General features: G+C 41.4%; 1 pseudogene across 1 annotated transcript; it reads left to right on the forward strand.

Annotated features, from left to right (window-relative positions):
* The first annotated feature begins 290 nt into the window (after nucleotides 1-290).
* Nucleotides 291-1,770, forward strand: LOC128569136 (elongation factor 1-alpha 1-like; annotated as a pseudogene). Its single transcript, XR_008375277.1, has one exon. The product of XR_008375277.1 is annotated as an elongation factor 1-alpha 1-like (transcript).
* The last annotated feature ends 8,049 nt before the right edge of the window (nucleotides 1,771-9,819 follow it).

The raw sequence follows: 9,819 nt of genomic DNA on the forward strand, positions 1-9,819 counted from the left end.
TGAGCAAGAGTGAAACCCATTCTCTAAAAATAGCCGGGCACTGTGGCAGACGCCTGTAGTCCCAGCTACTTGGGAGGCTAAGACAAGAGGATCACTTGAGCCCATGAGCTTAAAGTTGTTGTGAGCTATGATGCCACAGAATTTTACCAAGGGTGATGGAGTGAGACTCTGTCTCCAAAAAAAAAATTAATTAATTAATTTAAATGAAAAAAATCTATTTGGCTTTTTTTTGTCCGCATGGGTTTGCCACCAGAAAACAGTTGTTGTGAAAAATGCCTATACAATCCAAAATGGGGAAGGAAAAGACTCATATCAACATCGTCGTCATTGGACACGTAGAAAGTCCACCACTACTGGCCATTTGATCTACGAATGTGGTGGCATTGACAAGAGAACCATTGAAAAAATTGAGAAGGAGGCTGCTGAGATGGGAAAGGGCTCCTTCAAGTATGCCTGGGTCTTGGATAAACTGAAGGCTAAATGTGAGCAAGGTATCACCATTGATATCTCCCTGTGGAAATTTGAGACCAGCAAATACTATGTGACTATCATTGATGCCCCAGGACACAGAGACTTTATCAAAATCATTACAGGCACATCTCAGGCTGACTGTGCTGTTCTGATTGTTGCTGCTGGTGTTGGTGAATTTGAAGCTGGTATGTCAAAGAATGGGCAGACCCGTGAGCATGCTCTTCTGGCTTACACACTGGGTGTGAAACAACTAATTGTTGGTGTTAACAAGATGAATTCCACTGAGCTGCCCTACAGCCAGAAGAGGTATGAGGAAATCATTAAAGAAGTCAGCACTTACCTTAAGAAAATTGGCTACAACCCTGACACAGTAGCATTTGTGCCAATTTCCAGTTGGAATGGTGACAACATGTTGGAGCCAAATGCAAACATGCCTTGGTTCAAGGGATGGAAAGTCACCCAGAAGGATGGCAATGCCAGTGGAACCACGCTGCTTGAAGCTCTGGATTGCATTCTGCCACCAACTCATCCAACTGACAAGCCCTTGTGTCTGTCTCTGCAGGATGTCTACAAAATTGGTGGTATTGGTACTGTCCCGGTGGGCCGAGTGGAGTCTGGTGTTCCCAAACCCAACATGGTGGTCACCTTTGCCCCAGTAAATGTTACAACTGAAGTAAAGTCTATTGAAATGCACCATAAAGCTTTGAGTGAAGCTCTTCCAGGAGCTTCAACGTCAAGATGTTCTGTCGAAGATGTTCATCGTGGCAATGTTACTGGTGATAGTAAAAATGACTCACCGATGGAAGCAGCTGGCTTCACTGCTCAGGTGATTATCCTGAACCATCCAGGCCAAATTAGTGCTGGCTGCGCTCCTGTACTGGATTGTCACACAGCTCACATTGCCTGCAAGTTTGCTGAGCTGAAGGAAAAGATTGACCACCGCTCTGGTAAGAAGCTGGAAGATGGCCCTAAATTCCTGAAATCTGGTGATGCCGCCATGATCGATATGGTTCCTGGCAAACCCATGTGTGTTGAGAGCTTCTCAGATTATCCTCCTCTGGGTCGTTTCGCTTTTTATGACATGAGACAGACAGTTGGTGTGGTGTCATCAAAGCAGTGAACAAGAAGGCTGCTGGAGCTGGCAAGGTCACCAAGTCTGCCCAGAAAGCTCAGAAGGCTAAATGAATATTACCTCTAAAACCTGCCACCCCAGTCTTAATCAGTGGTGGAAGAAGTGTAAGAACAGTCTCAGAACTGTTTATTTCAATCGGCCATTTAAGTTTAATAGTAAAAGACTGGTTAATGCCTTCTGAGACTCTGTCATTGTTGTTTAGCTGGCCTGGGTCACGTTCGAACCTGCCATCTTTGGTGTATATGGCTGGACGGGTGTAACCACTTTGCTGTGGGCGCCGAGCCAAGATTCAAACTTTTTTTTTTTTTTTTTGAGACGGAGCCTCAAGCTTTCTCCCTGGGTAGAGTGCCATGATGTCACAGCTCACAGCAACCTCCAACCCCTGGGCTCAAGTGAGTCTCCTGCCTCCGCCTCCCAAGTAACTGGGACTACAGGCGCCTGGCTATTTTTTGGTTGCAGTGGTCATTGTTGTTTGGCGGGCCTCAGGCTGGATTCGAACCCACCAGCTCAGGTGTATGGTGGCTGGCGCCTTAGCCGCTTGAGCCACAGGCGCCGAGCCAAGATTCAAACATTTTTGTTAAAAAATAAATAAATAAATAAATAATGATGTCCAGGCTCAGCACCCATAGCACAGTGGTTCCAGCGCCAGCCACAAACACCAGGCTGGCGGGTTTGCATCCAGCCTGGGCCAGCTAAACAACAATGACAACTGCAACAACAACAACAACAACAAAAAAAAAAATAGCCGAGCCTTGTGGTGGACACCTGTAGTCTCAGCTACTTGGGAGGCTGAAGCAAGAGAATCACTTAAGCCCAGGAGTTTGAGGTTGCTGTGAGCTATGATGCCACAGCACTCTACCCAGGGCAACAGCTTGAAACTCTGTCTCAAAAAAAGAAAAAAAAAAACAGAAAATGATGTCCACATTGAGATGTGCTATAAAATACACACATAATCTCAAAGAGAATGTAAAATAACTTGCAAGTAATTTTTAAATTAATCACATGTTCAAACTTTTTACATGTTTAGTTAAGTGAAATATTAATTATAATGAATAACATTATTGAATATTAAATTACTTCTTTTACTGTTTTTCTTTTGTTGTTGTTGTTGTTGAGATTAGACATGTCACCATTCAATTCTTACAACAACCCTATAATTCCAAAAATCTCAGTATCTACTTACTCAATTCAGAGAGCTGAGTACCTAGTGTTTTGGCCATAAATTCCTGAAATAGCCCATGTGATAACAGGATGTTCACTGACCCCTTGCCACTGTAAACTATGCAGTCGTAATCTCTGCTCTGAGGAAAAGACAACAGAACCCCATGAAATGAAAAATATTTCTTTTCATTTTACAGAGTGACTGTAAGGACTAACAGACAAAATCTCCATGGAGGGAGGGTGAACTTCATCAAAAACTTCTTTCTTGCTTCGTGCTGTATACTTAGCAACATCCAACTACTTACTGTTCCACAAAATGCTCCTGATATTTTCATGCTCCTGATTCCATGGCCCTCAGCCTCTCCTGTTTTTCTTTCCATTGAATGGAACTATGCCTCTTTCAAATGCCTAATTTGAATATCTTATTATTGAAGACTTACCAAACTGAGCCAATTGGATTTTAGTTTCTGTTCGAGTAAAAAGAAAAGCAGATTGCTTCTTCCCTTGGGCTCAGCAGCTCCTTTATTCCCCGGCCGCACTCTCCTACTAGTCTGTGAGCTCTTGACAATGGGGGAGGGCAGGAACTGTCTTATTAGGTTTGCTGTCCCCAGCTACTAGCACAAGTCCTGTCATATAATATTATTGCTAACATTCATTAAACACTATGTGCCAAGCCCTGTGCCCCTTGTCTTCTAGATAGCATCTCTTTCTCCCAACAAATATATAAGGTAGGCACCATTGATACCCATATCAATTTTTTTTTTTGCAGTTTTTGGCCGGGGCCGGGTTTGAACCTGCCATCTCTGGCATATGGGGCCGGCGCCCTACTCCTTCGAGCCACAGGCACCACCCCACCCATATCAATTTTTACATATAAGGTAAACTTATATATTAAAGCTTAGAAGCATTAAGTAACTTGCCCCAAAGTCACATAGCTGGTCAAGTGGCAGAGGCAAAATTAGAACTCAAATAATCAACTAATATACCTAAAGCATTTTTCACAGTATTTGGCACTTAGTAAGCACACAGTCAATTGATATTAGCAACTAGAATATTTGGTCAAAGTTGGACAGCTAGTAAGAAAGCAAATGTTGTAACTCAAATTTTATTTATTTTTTTAGCTCCAAAGTTAACAGCCTTTCCATTACCCCAGAATTTAATGAACAGAACTTCTTAAAGACACCTAACCATTTACAGGGGTTTTTTGTTGGTGGTGGTTGTTTGTTTGTTTTTTGAGACAGCGTCTCACTTTGTCACCCTTGGTAGAGAGCCAGGGCATCATAGTTTACAGCAACCTTAAGCTCTTGGGCTCAAGCGATCCTCTTGCCTCAGCTTCCCAAGTAGCTGGGGTAGAGGCACATACAACAATGCCTGGCTAATTTTTCTACTTTTGGTAAAGAGGGGTCACTCTCTTGCTCAGGCTGGAATTCCTGAGCTCAAGAAATCCACCCTCATCAACCTCTCAGAGTGTTAGGATTACCGCCATGAGCCATCTCGTCCAGCCCTATTTACGTGATGTATTTAAAAAAAAAATTAAGAAGGCCTGGCATGGTGGCTCATGCTTGTAATCCTAGCACTCTGGGAGGCCAAAGCAGGTGGGGTGTTTGAGCTCAGTATTTCAAGATAAGCCTGAACAAGATCAAGACCCCATCTCTACTAAAAATAGAAAAATAGCAGGCATTGTGGCAGTTGCCTCTATTCCCAGCTACTTGGGAGGCTGAGGCAAGAGGATGGCTTGAGCTCAAGAGTTTGAGTTTGCCATGAGCTATGATGCCATGCTACTCTACAAGGTGACAGAGTGAGATTCTGTCTCAAAAAAAAAAAATGGTTAAAAAGTTTCTAAAACCCCGATACATTTTTGATGTTTATTTTTAGTATATTAAATCATTCAACAAAAAATGCAACTGTATGCATAACCTCATTTAGACATAAATTCAAAACTAAGTTTCATACTCTTCCTGAAAAAGTGTTTCCCGGCTATCTCTGCAATAGATTCTGTGAATTACAGAACACTGATGGTTTTCTGTTACTGGTTGCTGGTTACTTGTCTGACTACCTTGAGGATGAGAACTGTATTTCAATTTTGTACTCCCAGCATGGTACCTGGGGTCTAAGAATATTCAGAACTTCTTTTTTTTCTTTTTTGAGACAGTGTCTTGCTGTATAGCCCTGGGTAGACAGGGCATCATTGAAGCTCACTGGAACCTCAAAATCCAGGGCTTACAACATTCTCCTGCCTCAGTCTCCTGAGTAGCTAGGAGTACAGGTGCTTGTCAGATTCATGGATAATTTTGCTATTTTTGTAGAGATAGGTCTCCTCTTGCTCAAAGCTGCTTTCTAACTCTTGAGCTCAATCCATCCTCCCACCGTGACCTCCTAGCATGCTAGGATTATAGGCATGAGCCACCACTCCCAGCCAAGGTCAATGAACATTTTATTTTTTGGCTCTAGCAGAACCATTTATTTCATAAGTAAGAGGGTTTAGCCGCCATCTCAAAGAGTATCAATAAGAGGGACAGGGCCAGGAAGAATAGGAAAGGGGTAAATGAATGAAAGGGAGTGCAGTAGCTTCAAAAACCCAAACTTTCCTCTTAGGAAGTCCATAGACCATAGTCAGTAATTGTTTCAAACACATTTAGTGGAGACAGGAAGAAAGAGTACTGTTCTGGCTTTCCCCTACCCCTTATGTTTTGGCCAGTGATCTGGAAAACTTGGTCACAGAAAGGAGTAGACCAGATCAGTCACTGTGTGACTCTTCTGATGGCAGATGAGGCTGAAGTGGAGAGTACATCTTTTCCCATGTTCAATGTACAGGTGAGGTAGCTTTCCTGTGTGTCTTCTCTGATGTCGAATGAGAAATGAATGCCAACTGTAGTTCTTACCACAGTGGCTGCAATGATAGGGCTTTCCTCCCTTGTGGATTCTCTGATAAGACTTGTACTCTGGCTGAAGGCCTTCCCATGCTCCTTACAGTGGAAACATTTGTGGATTCCTTGGTGATTAAAAAGACCAGAACTCTGATTGAAAGTTTTCCCACACTCATTACATTTTTAGTATCTTTCTCCTGTGTGAATCTTGTGATCTCCAATGAGACTTGAGCTCTGAGCAAAGATCTTCCCACATTCACCACATCTGTGTTGCCCCTCTCCTATGGGGTTTCCTTACTGCCTGTCTCTCCGATGCTTATGTGCAACAGCTTCTCCATGTTGGAGATCCTAGTGTGATACCTCCCAGGTCTGTTAATGAAATATTTTCCCATCTAGTTCTATCTTAGGACAGTCTTTCCTTAGCACCCGCTCTCTGTCCTCAGTCTTGGTCATTTCATCTCTTAGGACTCCTTTGTTGTTAGACCATGGTTCTCCTCCTTTTAGCTGGGAGATCACAACAGGTTTGGAAAACAGAAATTTGTCTGGCTCTCCAACAGGATGGACTTCCTCAGCTGGGTCACGTGTGAACTGGAATTCCTTAGGCTGGGACTGAAGGCTTAATGACATCTGTTCTCCTAGAAGCACTATTTCCTTAGAGAGAACTTATTTGTGTCTGTGAGCTACCATCTCATGTTGTGGTTCATTTAATTCTCTCTCTAAACCCTGCAGCAAAATCACAGCCTTGTCCCCAATCTTTGGACAATGTTCCCTCACCCAGCCCTGGAGCTCCTTGGGCAGGATGGACAGGAACTGCTCCAGCACCAGCAGATCCAAAATCTGTTCCTTTGTGCTCACATATGGCCTCAACCATTGGTGGCAAAGTTCCTGGAGTTAAGGAAGAGCCTCACCTGAGCTCAGGGCAAAGAGTGAGACTCTATCTGAAGAAAAAAAAAATTTCCCTTGCCAGTGATTATTGCATTTCAGTCTGTATTCCTGCTTTGGTTCTTTTTTTTTTGGGGGGGGGGGAGGGTTTAAAGTTGTCCTTTATTATCAAGATTCAGAATCCTACAAAGACAGGAAGATCCTTCTCAAAGCCTGCCTGCCTTTGAGAGAGTTCCACAGAGTTTGTATACCCTGTCCAATAGTTACTACCGTTAGCTACATACACCATCCAGTCCTCTAATCTCTAGCCGAAGAACTGTTTGTTACATTCCCAAACTGTACTTCTGGTGTTTGTTCTTCAGCCCAGGGTCATGATGTCTTTGAAGGTGTGGGAATCGGGAGGACTAGCTGACCTGACTGATTGATTACCAGTTAGAACATTAAGTAACTTTTATATCTAAGGGGAGACTATGAGTCTGCTTCACCGCTTGCTTTCCATGCTCTTACTTATTGATCTCATATCTGAGATTTGTTTTAGATTTGTTTTTTGTTTTTTTATTAAATCATAGCTGTGTACATTAGTATGATCATGGGGCACCATACACTTGGTTCATAGACCATTTGACACATTTTCATCACACTAGTTAACATAGCTTTCGTGGCATTTTCTTAGTTATTTTGCTAAGACCCTTACATTCCACATTTACTAGGATTCACATATACTCTTGTAAGATACACCGCAGGTGTAATCCCATTAATCCCCCTTCCTCCACCTACCTCCCCCCTCCCTACCCTCCCTTTACCCCTTCTCCCTATTCTTAGGTTGTAACTGGGTTATAGCTTTCATGTGGAGGTCCTACATTAGTTTCATAATAAGGGTGAGTACATTGGGTACTTTTTCTTCCATTCTTGAGACACTTTACTAAGAAGAATATGTTCCAGCTCCATCCATGTAAACATGAAAGAGGTAAAGTCTCCATCTTTTTTTAAGGCTGCATAATATTCCATGGTGTACATATATCACAATTTATTAATCCATTTGTGGATCGATGGGCACTTGGGCTTTTTCCATGACTTAGCAATTATGAATACAGCTGCAATAAATATTCTGATACAAATATCTTTGTTATGATGTGATTTTTGGTCTTCTGGGTATATGCCCAGTAGAGGGATTACAGGATTGAATGGCAGATCTATTTTTAGATCTCTAAGTGTTCTCCAAACATCTTTCCAAAAGGAATGTATTAATTTGCATTCCCACCAGCAGTGCAAAAGTGTTCCCTTTTCTCCACATCCACGCCAACATCTCTGGTCTTGGGATTTTGTGATGTAGGCTAGTCTCACTGGAGTTAGATGATGTCTCAAAGTAGTTTTGATTTGCATTTCTCTGATGATTAAAGATGATGAGCATTTTTTCATATGTCTGAAGGCCGTGCGCCTGTCTTCTTCAGAGAAGTTTCTCTTCAAGTCCCTTGCCCAGCCTGCTATGGGATCCCTTGTTGTTTTTTCGCTAATGCGTTTGAGTTCTCTGTGGATTCTGGTTATTAAATCTTTGTCGGAAACATAACCTGCAAATATCTTTTCCCATTCTGAGGGCTATTTGCTTGCTTTACTTACTCTGTTCTTGGCTGTGAAGAAGATTTTTAGTTTGATTAAGTCCCAATAATGTAATTTTAAAGCAGCTTCAATTGCCCGGGGGGTCCTTCTCATAAAAAACTCGCCCAACCCAATTTCTTCAAGGGTTTTCCCTGCACTCTCTTCTAGTATTTTTATAGTTTCATGTCTTAGGTTTAAATCTTTAATCCAGTGAAAGTCTATCTTGGTTAATGGTGAGAGGTGTGGGTCCAGTTTCAGTCTTCTACAGGTTGCCAGCCAGTTCACCCAGCACCATTTGTTAAATAGAGAATCTTTTCCCCATTGAATATTTTTAATTGGCTTGTCAAAGATTAAATAACGGTAATTAGCTGGATTCATCTCTTGGTTCTCTATTCTGTTCCAGAAATCTACTTCTCTGTTTTTGTGCCAATACCATGCTGTTTTGATCACTGTCGATTTGTAGTATAGTCTGAGGTCTGGTAGCGTGATTCCTCCTGCTTTGTTTTTATTTTTGAGTAATGTCTTGGCTATTCGAGGTTTTTTCTGATTCCATATAAAACAAAGTATTGTTTTTTCAAGAGCTTTAAAGTATGACAGTGGAGCTTTAATGGGGATTGCCTTGAAATTATATATTGCTTTGGATAGTATGAACATTTTAACAATGTTGATTCTTCCCAACCATGAGCATGGTATATTTTTCCATTTGTTAACATTCTCAGCTATCTCTTTTCTTAGAGTTTCATAGTTCTCTTTATGTAGATCTTTCACGTCCTTTGTTAGATAAACTCCCAAGTATTTCATCTTCTTTGGCACTACTGTGAATGGGATAGAGTCCTTAATTGTTTTTTCAGCTTCACTATTGTTGGTATATATAAAGGCTACTGATTTATGAATGTTGATTTTGTAACCTGAGATGCTGCTGTATTCCTTGATCACTTCTAAGAGTTTTGTGGTAGAGTCCCTAGTATTTTCCAGATATACAATCATATCATCTGTGAAGAGCAAAAGTTTGATCTCTTCTGACCAATGTGGATACCCTTGATCACCTTTTCTTCCCTAATTGCGGTGGCTAAAACGTCCATTACAATGTTAAAGAGCAATGGAGACAATGGGCAGCCTTGTCGGGTTCCTGATCTGAGTGGAAATGATTTCAATTTAACTCCATTCAGTATGATATTGGCTGTGGGTTTGCTGTAGATGGCCTCTATCAATTTAAAAAATGTCCCTTCTATACCAATTTTCTTAAGTGTTCTGATCATAAAGGGATGTTGGATGTTATCAAAAGCTTTTTCTGCATTGAGAGAATCATATGGTCTTTGTTTTTTAATTTGTTTATGTGCTGAATTACATTTATAGTTTACATATATTGAACCAGCCTTGAGACCCTGGGATAAAACCGACTTGGTCATGATGTATGATTTGTTTGATATATTGCTGGATTCTGTTTGTTAGAATCTTGTTGAATATTTTTGCATCTATATTCATTAGTGATATTGGTCCATAATTTTCTTTTCTTGTTGGGTCTTTTCCTGGTTTGGGGATCAGGGTGATGTTTGCTTCATAGAACGTGTTGGGTAGTCTTCCTTCTTTTTCTACATTTTGGAACAGGTTGAGTAATATAGGTACTAATTCCTATATAAAGGTTTGGTAGAATTCTGACATAAAACCATCTGGTCCCGGGCTTTTCTTTTGGGGGAGATTTTGTATGGT

The sequence above is a fragment of the Nycticebus coucang genome, chromosome 17 (assembly GCF_027406575.1).
Source record: "Nycticebus coucang isolate mNycCou1 chromosome 17, mNycCou1.pri, whole genome shotgun sequence".
NCBI lineage: Eukaryota > Metazoa > Chordata > Mammalia > Primates > Lorisidae > Nycticebus > Nycticebus coucang.